Here is a 15299-nt window from a genome sequence, read left to right as displayed (position 1 = left end):
TTATATTAAGAGTTAGATTACATTTTACTCTTTTGACTCAAAAATAGGTAAATTAGTCCATATATGTTAAATTGTTAAAATTAGTGTGACTAATAAATAACCAGACAATGACATGTGACATGCCATGCATTAATCCTTATCTTGATGTACAATAATCAATTTTTAATAGCCGAAATAAATAAAATTTATAACAGAATGCTCATTTATCTAACGTATAAAAACTATTTTATCAATTTTTTAATATAAAATTTTAGAAACCAACGATAATAACAGTAAATTAGGGAGCGAAGGAAACAAAGATTTAGAAAAGTGACATTTCTTTTCTTTCTTTTTTTTAGCTACTTTGATTGGATAACAAACGTGGAAAAAGAGATGGCATTGATATAAGCAGAATTTAATGTGGAAGGCTTTTTTAAGTGATAAAGAAGGGCAAATTGTGGCTTATTTTTATGGGTATTATTTATCCACGATTAGTATAAAAATAATGGTGACGGTGAGATTAAATATTATAACGATACTTTAGCATAAGATAAAAAATAAACTAAACGCATCGCACCACATCTAATCACTCATCAAAACCCACACTTTGTTTAATTGGCATCAACTTTTAAACTCCCAAAATAAATACCCCAATTTATTTGTCGCTAAAGAAACATCCCATCCACTCTCGTCACTATAAGTGTTCACACATTTCAAGTTATCTGTTTTCTTCATAATTATTTATTTATTTATTTTTGTCTTGCCATAAATGCAAATATAATCCCTACCTCTTTATAGCAATTTGGGATTTTTAAAGTCTTAAGATGATTTGGATGGACGGTGCGTTTAGCTACGGTTAGTGTAAAAATAACATTGACTGTGATATTAGATATTGTGACAATACTATAGTGTGAAACAAAAAATAAGTTAAACGCACCATATCGTACTCAATCGCTCATCTAAACTCCCATTAATTATCTACTTTTCTATTATTCACCATGATTGTAGTATTACCTTTCAAAATTCTCTCAATTCTACTTTTCTTTTTCATTAAAGGTTTTGGTTGATTGATATTTATAAGCATCGGTGCATTAAAAAGTTCTTAACATATCATTTTCAGTATAGGCTACTAACCATGATTAAAGATTAAGGATGGTAAAACTCAAATCTTTCGATAGATTTTGAATTATTTTGATCTCAATAAAATGTAATGTTGCATCATAAAATAAATTTAAAATTCTTCTAATTTGCTAACAAAGCTTTGGTATTGTTGGTAAAGGTTGAGACTTCAAATCTATTTGGACTAAAACGACACGTAAATAATTAAAACACGTAATATTTCAAACATAAGTGATTAAAATATAATTTTAGATAAATAAAAGTGACTATTTTTATAATTTATCCGTCTCAAAAGGATAATGAATTTGACAATATCCGCTAGCATCCTAAAAATTTCGAGGTATCAAAATTCACATTGATTTAATTTAAGTTTATTATTTTAATGTATTACATATTCAATTTACTTGCGATTTTATTTATAATTATGGGATATATTTATAATGCCTTTACGAACTCAAACGGAAGACAAAAAAGCTCCATCATATTATGATTTTTCAAACATATTTAAATTATAAACAAATAGTAAAAATATTTGTATGCATTACACGTGTATGAAGATTTTTATTTTGGAGAAAGATAGGGAAATTATATAATATGAAGAAAGATTGTTGTGAGAATGTTCACCAGTATTGCACATGGAACCTGACATAACCTATAAAGATATTATTGATGGTAAAAGCGGCCACCGCCCAAAATTTTCCAATCATGCATCCATGTCCTGTTAATTTAATTTAATAATGCTATTAAACACCATATACTTATATAATACTAACAAATATATATATTAAAATTTATATAATATTATTTTACATCGGTTTTCACCAGCTCGAATATCAGGTAAGGTCCGGGTCGCGAGTTTTGGGTCACCCACTTACAACCAGAATAAGTCCCACCAGACGATTGAGTGCAATGTGGACTCGTACGAAGCAAGTGAAGACCGCGGTTTCAATTCACATACACCCAAGGAGTTCGCAGAAGCGAGACCATGTGATTTGACAGGCAACTTAAAGTAAAATATTTATCCAGCATGCTTGAAGCCCGCTCAACATGTCGGTCCTAGAAATAATGGAGTATAATAATATATATATATAAATACATGAATGTTCATAAATACGGAAAGATAAAATTAAAATATATTTTTTAAATCAAACAGTCATAGTGCCAATTACTAATATGCTTTCATTTGGTCTATGTTTTGATGCCGTCTTATCAAACACCGATTTTGGAAGCTGTCTTGTCAAATGAATTCATAATTGAATTTCCTTATATTATAGATTTTAAGTTAATTATGTAACTCGGTTTTTAACGGAATCGTAGTTAAAATTTTTATCATATAGTTTAAATTTTATTGTTTTATTCCCATTTGTAATTTTTATAAAAATTTAATGATTAATTTTAATAAATAATTATTTAGATTATTTTTAAAAAACAGTGTTGTAATATTTAGTCTCTTTATCAATATTTTATATATTTATTAAATAATCGTTTCACCCACATCATATGTTTGATATAATTTAGTGTTTATACATGCTATATTTAAATTTTTACTAAGTTTATGCCATATATCAACCAGATTTCGGCTCCAAACTTAATTGCCAAGTTACCCCATTATTTTTACAAAGTAACATATATTATTTTGAGGACAATTTTATATTTTCATATAAAACCTTAAACTGCACATTGAGATAATGTCAAGGTTGGCAGGGCTTGCCCTAAAAATAAAAAAAGATTTAATTCAACCTTTTAAAAATAATAAAATTACACATTATCCTCCCCAAATTTGAAAACAAAATTATAAATTAATAAATGGTAAAATTACATTTTAATCTCTCAAAAATTTATAATTCATTTTCAACCCCACCTAAAAGAATTTCTAGCTTTTGCCTCTAAAAAATTTGGGATTCAAACCTAAAACATTTGTTACATACATATTTCACCCACATCGTAAATATAAATAATATATTAAAATAAGAAGAATATCATATTACATTTCCGTACTGTCAATTTTCAAAAATATATATATTATACCACACTAGGTGTATTAAATTGATAAATCTTAAAGTTAAAAACTTGAAAAAATGTTTAGTCTATGTGATAGTTGGACAAAAGCAAGTTTTCAAATTGGTCTTTTCTTTAAGATAAAGGCAGCATGTACGTTTGCAATCAAATTGCAATTATTAATTATGATTTGGCTGACATTTGTATAATCATACAAATTTTGGACTCCTTTTACACTAAAATCATAAACAATAATTAGAGTGTGACTAATATTAAAGACTATTAATTTGAATAGTTAACAAGTCTCAATCATTGTGACCAAATCTTTAAATCAAATAAATTGTGGACACATTAACACTAATTAGCCGTATTACATTGTACCTCTCTTATTTATGTATATTGTTAAACTTTAAACACTAGATTAAGACTTGCAATAATATTTTAAATATGTTTTGATTTTATAATTCATAAATCCATTTTTTCTCCTCAAGTTGTTCCTTTCATTGCAACATAATGGTTAAAATATTAAATTTGATGTCCTTAGTCCAATTTTAAGGTATCAATTTGATAATTTGCAAAAACCGGTTTCGATATTTTTATTTGCGATAAATCTCAAAACTATATATGAACTTTGATTTTGTGCAATTTTATATGTGAAATTTCGATCGATCGATTCTTATAAATTATTAACACAATTATTGGTATAACATCATTTTCATTTATATATTGCATACATAAATAATTGTATTTATCCAATATAAAAATAAATTGATGTATTTATTTCTTTAAATGTGTATGATTAAATCAAAATTAAAGTTTTAAGTATACATTTAAACCATAATTAGAGTTTCACATGTATAATTGTACTAAATTAAAATTTATGTATACAATTATATATTAAATCAAAATTCATGAATAATTTTAAAATTTATCCCATTTTACTTTAATATAAAAATTCATTTAATGCTAAAATTATGTTAGCATGCTGGATATATATATATATATATATATATATATATATATATATATATATATATTAAAGGTTAAGTGAAGTGTTTTTTATTATTATTATTATTATTATTGTAAATAAAATGGGACTAATTTGGAGCTTGAGTTGATGAGGCAATATGATGATGTAATTGTATGGCTATAAATAATGAAATGTTATCATCTATAATCTATATGCCTGCTCAAACTTTTTAAAATTTTTAGTCTTTCATTCATATATGGTTTAACTCACAATTTAGCTTTTGAAGTTTTTTTTGTTTTTGTTTTTTTATTTTGATACTTATAATATTAATTTTCATTTTTTTAGTCTATTTTGTGATGGATGCTAAAAAAATGCCATGTGATATATTTTGGCGAATGAAAAGATGCCACGTGGCAATTAGATTTATTTAAACAAAAATTTATATTTAAATTAAAAAATAAAATATTAAATATTAATAAATAGTTTTGACTTTGATTAACTGTTGACTAATTATTAACCGAGCCATTAGAACACACCACATGTCTTCTTTTTTTTTTTTTTGGTATTATATATTATATTGACTAAAACTGTAAATATATATATATGATATATTTATTTTAATATTTTTTAAATTCTAAAATATATAATTATAAAATTTTAAAAATCAAAATAAAAATTGAAAAATGTTATAAAAATTAAAAAGGTATTTAAATTTCAAGTAATTAAAAAAATTCAACTTTAAATATATTTTTTAGAATTTTAGAATTATATAATTTATAATTTTATAAAAAAATTTAAACCTTTTAAAAAAATAAAATTTTTTATAATTTTGTAACACCCCTTACCCGAGACCGTTGCCGGAGTCAAGCACGAGGTATTACCTAGCTTATCTTACTAATTCGGAGCATAAAAACTTGTTCTGAAAATTAATTTCACTATTTACAGCAAATATGTCCAATTGTGCAGCAGTTACTAAATTGATTATAACTCGAGCTACGGGACAATAAATTTAATTCCGTAAACTTTCCCTGAAACTAGAATCATATATCTTCTTACCATAAATTTTTTATAATTTTTGGTTTAGCCAATTAGTACAGTTTATTAGTTAAAATCTCCCCTGTTTCACCATTCGACTGTTTTAACCTCTTGTTACTAAAAATAAATTTTCTCATTCTAAGATTTTCATATGGTGTTCCCACTTGTTTCTACAGGAAATACTCATTAAGAAATCTAAGAATATAAACTATAACTCATAACCAGTTTTGTAGAATTTTTAATGATTTTCTAAACTCGGAAAAGGGGACTCCAAAAACAGATCTAACCGTGCTTCGGCTAGAATATCTAGCTGAAAAATGTGATCCGCTAGAGAGCTCCCTAGGCCTCTTAGACATAGACTGAAATGATCTACTCATTTGCCTCTTCTTTGTATCCTGCACTTCAGCTTCAGCTTCAGCTTTGCCTTTCTCTTTTTCTTTTAGCAAATCTTTTACTTTACAGGCTCTCTCAACTAAAACAACAAACTCTCTAATTTCTAAGACACCCATTGCTTATCGAATATCATCATTAAGCCCTTCTTCAAATCTCTTGCACATATTTACTTCAGTAGACACAAATTCCCGGGCATACTTACTAAGTCTGACAAACTCGCGTTCATATTCAATCACGGACATCTTACCTTGTTTTAGCTCAAGAAACTCCTTCCTTTTCTGATCTATAAATCTCAGGCTGATATACTTCTTTCGAAACTCCTCTTGAAAGAAATCCCAAGTAACCCTCTCACTCGGTACTACTGATACAAGGGTCTTCCACCAATGGTAAGTTGAATCTCGAAGAAGTGAAACAACACACTTCATACATTATTCCGATGTACAAGATAATTCTTCAAAAACCCTGATGGTATTCTCAAGCCAGAATTCTGCTTTTTCTGGATCATCATCTTTCGTAGCCCAAAATTCTTCAGCCCTTTGCTTCCTAATCTTATCAACAGATGGTCTCTCCCTGATAACTATACCTGCAGCTGGGGAAGCTACATGGGGAACCTGTGAATCATGAGGGGGTGGAGGTCTTACAGCCGGATTTGTACGAACGAACTCGGCAAACCAATCATTCATGGCTTGGAAGAAGGCTTCTCTAGCTCCTCCTCCCTGTCTAACTGATGCAGGCCTTTCACTAACATTAACATCTAGTGGCGCCATCCCTTCTGTGGAAGCAGGCGCATTACTCTCTACTTCATCTGTATCAGCTCGTTCAGGATCCATAACTATAAAAAAAACATTTTAAAATCGTCAGGAGTCGTCACACTATCAAAAATATATAAGTATGGCATGTATAGGTAGACTCTTATTCATACTGCGTATTTTTGAGAACCGACTAAACCTACTCTAATACCAACAAAATGTAACACCCCTTACCCGAGACCATTGCCGGAGTCAAGCACGAGGTATTACCTAGCTTATCTTACTAATTCGGAGCATAAAAACTTGTTCTGAAAATTAATTTCACTATTTACAGCAAATCTATCCAATCGCGCAGCAGTTACTAAATTGATTATAACTCGAGCTACAAAACTCTAAATTTAATTCCGTAAACTTTCCCTGAAACTAGACTCATATATCTTCTTACCATAAATTTTTTAGAATTTTTGGTTTAGCAAATTAGTACATTTTATTAGTTAAAATCTACCCTATTTCACCATTCGACTGTTCTAACCTCTTGTTACTAAAAATAAATTTTCTCATTCTAAGATTTTCATATGGTGTTCCTAATTGTTCCTACAGAAAATAGACTCATTAAGAAATATAAGAATATAAACTATAACTCATAACCATTTTTGTAGAATTTTTAATTATTTTCTAAACTCAGAACAGGGGACTCCAAAAATAGATCTGACCCTGTCTCACTAAAATTCACATATCTAAAAATATAAAATTTCTTTTGCTAAACCGTTATTTTTCCATGAAAATAGACTCAACAAGATTTAATTCCATATATCATTCACCCTCTAATCCATTTTATACCATCCTAGGTGATTTTTCAAAGTCACGTCACTGTGCTGCCTGAATTCTGTTTCTCTACAAAATTTTACCCATTTCATGATTTCCATGCATAATTTATCACCTAGACTCTTATAACAACAAACACCTTCATACTTAACCATTTTTAATAATCATTCATCATTAAATACTTACACCTCATTCTTTAACAAGATCATAATTACAAACATGCAAAATAAGTAAATCCCTATACATGCCATAACTCAAACGTGTTTCATCATAAAATACCGAGCAGTTGTGGTTGATAGTGTGGACGATCTCCGACTTCTTTAGGATCCTTGAAGTAGCCTTGCAATACTATAAGAGAAAGAGAAATAAAAGAATTAAGCATAAAGCTGAGTAAGTTTACTAGCAAATAAATAACAACATTAAACACAAATAATTAAACTCAAGTGTCTATATCTCTAGTTTACTCTTTAGATAATCTCATTCTAGTTCTCTTGCTTGTTTTCTTAGTATACTTGTATGCATAACTTACTCTTCTCTTGCTGCATCATTGAATATCAATTGATAATATAATAAATTCTTAACTCCTATAACTTACCTGAGCTTGCCATTTATGTTTTTAACTGAACTTTCCTGAACATGATTCGTTTATTAGCCCGTTGAGTTACATTGGAACAATAAGGATACTCGGGTCTCTTCTGGTAAAAACATGCCAAAGCCATGTCCCAGACATGGTCTTACATGGAATGTTCTCATGTCGGTGCCCAAGCCATGTCCCAGACATGGTCTTATAGGGGACCTCTCATCTCTAAGTATAACGCCATGTCCTGCACATGGTCTTACATGGGACCTCTCGTCTCGGTGCCAATTCCATGTCTCAGACATGGTCTTACATGGGACCTCTCGTGATCTCAAGAATGCCAATGCCATGTCCCAGACATGGTCTTACATGGGATCTCTTTACCCAAATGTCATGGCATTTGTATCCAGTACTTTCCTTATGTATCAACGGGACTTTTTAATATTAATTCCTTATCATTTTATACTTGAATCAACATCAAATAAATTCATGAAATAAATTCATAGTTGCTGGAAAATAGTAGCATTAATGATAATTATTGAAATATTACATTTATTTACCGTAAACTTACCTCTGTACCAAATATAGCCCAATTCACCAACTTAGTCTTCAACTTTATTATTCCCTTTGTCTAACCTCGAGTTTCGTTCTTCTTGATCTAAAATAGAAAATTTAACTTATTTAATACTCACATTCATCAAAACAGCCCTCGACTCTAACTTTGTCAAAATTATAATTTTGCCCCTAAACTTTTACATAATTACATTTTTGCCCCAAGGCTCGGAAATTAAATTTCATCTCATATACTTATGTTTTATGACATTATGAACATTTTTCTCTTCTATGACAACATCAAATTCTCACTCTAACACTTACTTATGTACATTAGGGATTTTTACCGATTATGTCAACTTACTCGTTTTCGCTTAAAATCGGCTAGCAAAAGTTGTTTAACATAATTTATAGCTTCATATTCTATCATAAAACATCAAAATAAACACTTTTCACCTATGGGTATTTTTAAAAATATAAACCCTAGGTTAAATTATTGCTAGAATAAGCTAAATTAAGCTACCGAGACTCTAAAAACGTAAAGAACATTAAAAACGGGACTTGGGATCACTTACTATGGAGCTTGGAAGCTTGAAAACACTAACTATGGCTTACCCCCTTGCTGATTTCATCCAAATGAAGAAGATGAGCACAATTTGCCATCTTTTTCCCTTTTAATTCATTTTAATTACTAGATTACCAAATTGCCTCTAACTTAAAAATTTTCTATTTCACTTATTTCATATCCATTTTTGTCTAACAACTTAACCAATGGTCTAATTATCATGTAAGGACCTCCAATTTAAATTTTCATAACAATTGGACACCTCTAACATGTAGAACTCAACTTTTGCACTTTTTACAATTTAGTTCTTTTGACTAAATTGAGTGCCCAAACGTCGAAATTTTCGAACGAAAATTTCACGAAATCATTTTGTGAAATCGTAGATCATAAAAATATAAGAAAAATAATTCTTTTTCCTCATCGGATTTGTGGTTACGAAACCGCTATTCCAACAACCTTAAATTTGGGACATGACAAATTTTCTTTTACAATTTTTGTAATAATATTATTAATTTCAACTAATTTCTTTTCAATCATCGTATTTTTTCAAATTTCATTTTTTATTTTTGATAATTTATATGTTTTTTTCTAGATTTTATACATATTTTCTAAATTTTTATATACTTATTTCTATTTATGTATTTTTTTGATGTCTATATACATTTAATAAAAGAAAATATTTTTTTTTTACATAAAGGAGCCATGTGGCGCTTTGTGATTGGCTATAATAATTCTTTTTAAAGCCTGTTAAAAATGGATTAAAAAAATGACGGAGGCATACTTTAGGTACCAAATTGAGAAGTTGAGTGTACTTTAAATACGAAACTAGTACAAAAAAATTTAAATACTAAATCGAAAAAAAGGAGTATACTTTAAGAGCCAAATCATGAATTAAGCCTAATATGATGTTATAAGTTAACGGAGGATTGAAAATGATTAAAGAATTTAAATTTTACTATAAAATATTTCTTTCAATAATTTTATAATTTTTAAATAACCAGCTTAAATCATAAATTAGAAAACCAGAATGTATAAGTGATTAAGTTGAATTTTTTATTTTTATTATCAATCTTATTATAAATTCTAACTATATTTGCTCTTTTGACACAATACATTAGAATTACTCATAATCTCTCCTCAACTCATAAATAGGAGAATAATGTGTTTTAGTGTACTTGAACACACGTCCTCCTGCATTAATTACTTTATACTCTTAGCAAAATTAAGAAATTCAATTTAGTTTTTCTAATTTTTGATTAATTGAAAATTTTATAATTTTAATTATTTTAAAAATTAATAATTTAATTTTAAATATTTTAATACCAAAATTTTATTTTATTTCCACCCTAAATAAATTTTCTGTTATATATTATACAAAATTATCGTAGTGATTAATATTCTAATTTTATTTTACATGTTTATGTACTTGTGTAGTATTCATGTTATTTTCGATTTAATTAATTTTCTTCTAAAGTATCTATGTCAAGTCTTCTTTCTTTCTTTCTTTCTTTTTACATTTTTATTTCAACTTAAATTTATTTATAATGGTTAATTTAATTAAATAATTTTTGAAGTATTAAAACTAATCGCAATAGAGAGGAGACGAACTTTCTTATAATTTTGAATAAATTGTGAGTATTTAATACATTGATAGTGTATTCTTTTTATCTATAAGAGATTTTAAAAATTGGCACGTCTTTTTTTAATATCTGTTTTTTATATTTTACTAAACTTATATAGGACACTTTTCAATTTCATAACCTTATTTGTGAAGCTTTAAAACTTCACTCACAATATATTAAATATTTTCCATTGAATAAATGTGTTTCAAAATGACTTTAAAGTGAAACATTTTCATGTGATTAATATTTTTCATGAAATTTTTCACTCTTTGCATGTGATTTGTGCGACTCAAATTATCTTCTACTTTACAAGATAGACAATGATTGCCCTGCTACAAAACATAATGTAACAGCCCGGTTTTAGGTCTAGTTGGAATAGTAGTTTTGGGACCACAAATCCGACGAGAAAAAATGTAATGGCCTGAATTTTCAGAGGTGTCGGAACGGTGATTCGAGATCACTAAATTTGACAAATGAGTAGAAAATATTATTAATTTAGTGAGTATAAGTTAAATGTGAAGTTAGGAAAAATTTTGAAATAGTGGATAGTGCACTAGAAATAAATATTAAAATAATTAGAACCGAAAACGAGGTATTGAGACCTCAGAGATTTTAAACCGAGCCATAAATATTTTTATAAATATTAATGGAGTGTTAAAAAGTTAGTATTAAAGTTTCGTTAAGAAATTTTAAAGTTCCGATAATTAATTGAACAAAAAAGACTAAATTGTAACAAATGCAAAATTATGGGAAATGATTAAATAGTTTAAATGATAAAAGAAAGATGGCTTAAAAGGGAAATAGACCCAAGGTCTATTTGGGCTGGACGGCAAAGGCATGAAATCAGCAAGAAAGTAAGGAGAATTAAAGGCAAAATTGGAATATTGCAAAATTTGCTTAATAAAGTTAGGATCAAAGTGGAATTATCTAGATTTCTCTTTATTTGTTCTACATTCTCATCAGCTAAAACACCATAGAAGGGTTTCCTTAAGCTGTTTTTCATATTTTTACTGCAAGTAAGTTCAATTCTTGATTATTTCTTGAAATTTTTGTATTTTTTTTACTTTTACAACTAGGCCCACTTATTGAATTCATTAGTTTTTGATTCTATGAAAGAAGTTGAAAGTTGCTATGAATATGTGCTGGAACTATATGATGATTTAGCATGGAATTAGAGCTTTAAATTGTTCATTTGCTGATTTTATTGAAAGAATTGAATAGAAAGTGAATGTTTGGGACCTAATAGTAAAAGAGTTTGAAGTTAGGGTTTTATGTGGAAATTCTGAATTTCAATAGTTCTGAAATAACTTATAATGTCTAGGTAAAGTACTAATTGAGAAAAATTAGCTTAATTGATGGGTTAATTGAGCAAGAACTGAATTGTATGAACTGTGAAATTTGGGGCAAAATGGAAATCAACATTTTGCACTAAAACAGTTTTGGACAGCTGCAGTGGTTTAAATTTGAAAAATCACCAAAAATTATGGGAATTGAATTAGAGGATGAATAAAATATTAAATTAAAGATTATTGAGTCTAGTTTCTCATAGAAGAAACGGTGTAAGTAATGGAATTGTAAATTATGAGATATAATAAATTTTGTGAGACAAGGTTAGAATGATTTCGGGTTCCCCTATTCTGACTTTGGAAAATCATCAAAAATTTAAGTAAAATAATTAGGGGTTTAAATTTATATATTTAAAATCCTGAATGAGTCTATTTTCAAGAGAAACAAACAAAAACATCATCCGAATCCCGTACGATGAGATAATTAATTTTTAGTGAAGAAGGGTAGGAACTGTCAGACAGCAGAACAGAAGTGACTTTAAAGAATAAACTGTACTTAATAGCTAAACCAAAAATTCTAAAAATTTTATGGTAAGAATATATGTGAGTCTAGTTTCAAGGAAAATTAGCGTATCCTAATTTGGAGTTTTGTATCTTAAGATGAAAATAATTTAGTGACTATGACACGGATGTACGACATTGAACATACATAAGTAAATAGTGAAATTATAGATAATGTTACTTATAAGCGGGTTATAAACATTAAGGATGTGGAATGGAGAGGAGGAGGAGGAAAATTGGGAAATATATGAATGATTTGTGTATAATTGGTTATATGTTTGATTATAATTGATAAACGGTGAAATAGAAATGATGCTTATATTTGTGCATTATTGAACATGGTTTAAGCTCATGCGTGAAAATAAAGTTTCATAATATGTGTGAATAGTATATTTGGTATATGATTTGGCATGAAGTAATGTCATGAATGGTTTATGAATTAACACATGTTGGTAAATGTGGTACATTAATAAATGTTGTGCTCATCCATGTTTATAATGCTTATGCTATATGTGTATTTGGCTAACATATTTGGTGTACATGCTCAGGCTTTGGCCAAGTAGTGGCTGAATTATGCCACGTTAAATTTATAAGTTATGCATTGAAATGGTAAGTGCCTAATTGGAAATATGCTTGTGATCATGAAAAGGGTGGTAAGGTTTAAATTATGTAATCTCTAGTGAAATGGTTTATCATGTGGTTAGTTCCAAAAAGAGTTATGTTTAAATACACTAGTTTGCGACTTTGGTTGAATGATATGTTTATATCTTGTGTGATGTGCATAGGAAACGAGTGTGGAAAGGTAATAAAATAGTAAGTTCATATGGCTGAAATTTAATGATTAAATGTTAATTTCATGAATTATATAGTATATGATGATATATATTTGTTGATGGATTGAGAATAAAATAACAATGCGAAAAACCGAATAAATGATCAAATTGAGCGGAACGTCGAATTTGAGTACTTCTGATTAGTGGCAAGTGATAAGTAGCAGCTTCAGCTACACTTATTTGATCAATGACAAGTGGCAAGTGATAAGTGGTAGCTTAGCTACACTTATCTGATCAGGCAAGTGATAAGTGGTAGCTTAGCTACACTTATCTGATCAGTGACAAGTGATAAGTGGTAGCTTTAGCTACACTTATCTGATCAGTGACAAGTGATAAATGTGATCCGTGTAAGACCGTGGCAGGGCTATGGCAAAGTGGAAGTGAAGTACTCAATTTTCCGTAACCGTTTCCTAATTTGATTAAGGATGATAAGTGACAAATGGGCCCAAAAGAATTATAGTAAATGGATAAGTGGTAGTGAGTTTATACAAGGGGACTCACCAATGATCGTGGTTGACAGGTGAACTTAGTAATTGTGTTAATGAATGGTATAATCGATAAATGTTGAGTTAAATGGTAAATACGTATTAGTACTGAACTTAATGATTTGAATTGTGAACATGTGAAATTTGTGAATTGAATGAAATGGAAATGAAGCATTGAATTATTAAGACTTGTGAATTGCATGATTATGTATCGGGTCTTGTAGGCCCTATTTCTTATGAATATAATATTTTGAGGATATATTATAAAGAATTATAAAAGCATGTTAACAATTTGAAAGTTTTAATTTAGATGAAATTTTATAACTCGGTTAAATACGTTTACAAGTGTATGTGTTTTGGCAATGCCTCGTACCCTATTTCGGTGAAGAATACGGGTAAGGGGTGTTACACACAATATTATTAATAAGTACGAACACAAGTAGTCTATCTGATATGATTTATTTTGGGTCAAATTATTTAAGTTTTTCAATCTCGAGTTGGTTCGTCCAAACTCGTCCGTTTTACTGTTTAAAAATAATAAAAATAATTGTGCATTAATATTTATAATTAAAATTATTTCTATTACTTTTTAAACAACAAACTAGACATTTGGCAAATTAAGTAGAATTAAGCTCAAATTTGAAGTTTTTATTAGAATCCAACCTCAACCAAGAGGCGAAGCAGAAAAATCTTATAAGGAGAGCTAAAATTAAATTGTAATTTTTATGATAGTAATGCAATTTCATCATTTTAATAGTCTATGTCTTTATAATTTTTAAAGGATTAAAATAAATTTTTATCATTTTTAGGAGAGCTAATGTACAATTTTATTTTTACTAATTTAAAATTTAAAATATTTTAAATGATTTAAATGAAAAATTTTCCATTTTAATGTGAACCGAGATCCTGCCAACCCCCTGACTACTCCCCTATCTCGACCTAGCTTAACCTATAAACAACTTTACTACTGAGTCAGCTTAATTTAAGCTTTGGTCAATTATTAAGGGATATTTTTTGGTGGCTACCTATGGTACTTCTACTTTCAAGGATAAAAATGTTAAGAAAATTTTGATATTGTTAGTAAAGGCTAAAGTTTCGGTCATTGAATATTTATTATATGAGTGATAAAAGAAAAAATTTATGTGTAATTGTTATTTGTGGGTCTTTAATCCTTTTATGTCTAATTGCCAGAGCTAAATTATTATTCTTTGGTATATTATGTTTCTTCATTGTTTGTGCTCGGTTAATCAATTATGTATTTATAATTGTAATGTATTGTATATGTAATTGTAAACTCAAAAAAGAAAATTAAAAATAACTAAAATTACTTATATTAATAAAAACTTGGGTGTGAGACCAAATTGGCTACACATTTTTTTTAACCAAGATCTCCTCCATGCTCATTTTACAGTTCTTGAAGATTAATCTTTTCGAAATTCAAGACTGTCCTCCCAACGATGTTACTTCAAGGTCTGAATCGTTTCAATTAAAAATAAAATAACATAAATTTTCATAATGTAAGGCACAATTATTTAATTATATCAATAAGTTTTTATTATTAAAAATAGATAATAAGGTATAAATTTATTTTTTGGTAGATAAAGAAGCAAAGCACATTTAGTCATAATAGGAACGATATTTGACACCAACACTATTTTGTAGGATCTCCATCTCAATTATCTTGGGAGGAACATCGTAAATTCTCAAACGAAGATGAACATTTCTTCCTAATATTGCCGTGGAATCTGGA

The sequence above is a fragment of the Gossypium raimondii genome, chromosome 3 (assembly GCF_025698545.1).
Source record: "Gossypium raimondii isolate GPD5lz chromosome 3, ASM2569854v1, whole genome shotgun sequence".
Lineage (NCBI taxonomy): Eukaryota > Viridiplantae > Streptophyta > Magnoliopsida > Malvales > Malvaceae > Gossypium > Gossypium raimondii.
Note: the sequence above shows the minus strand (reverse complement) of the source record.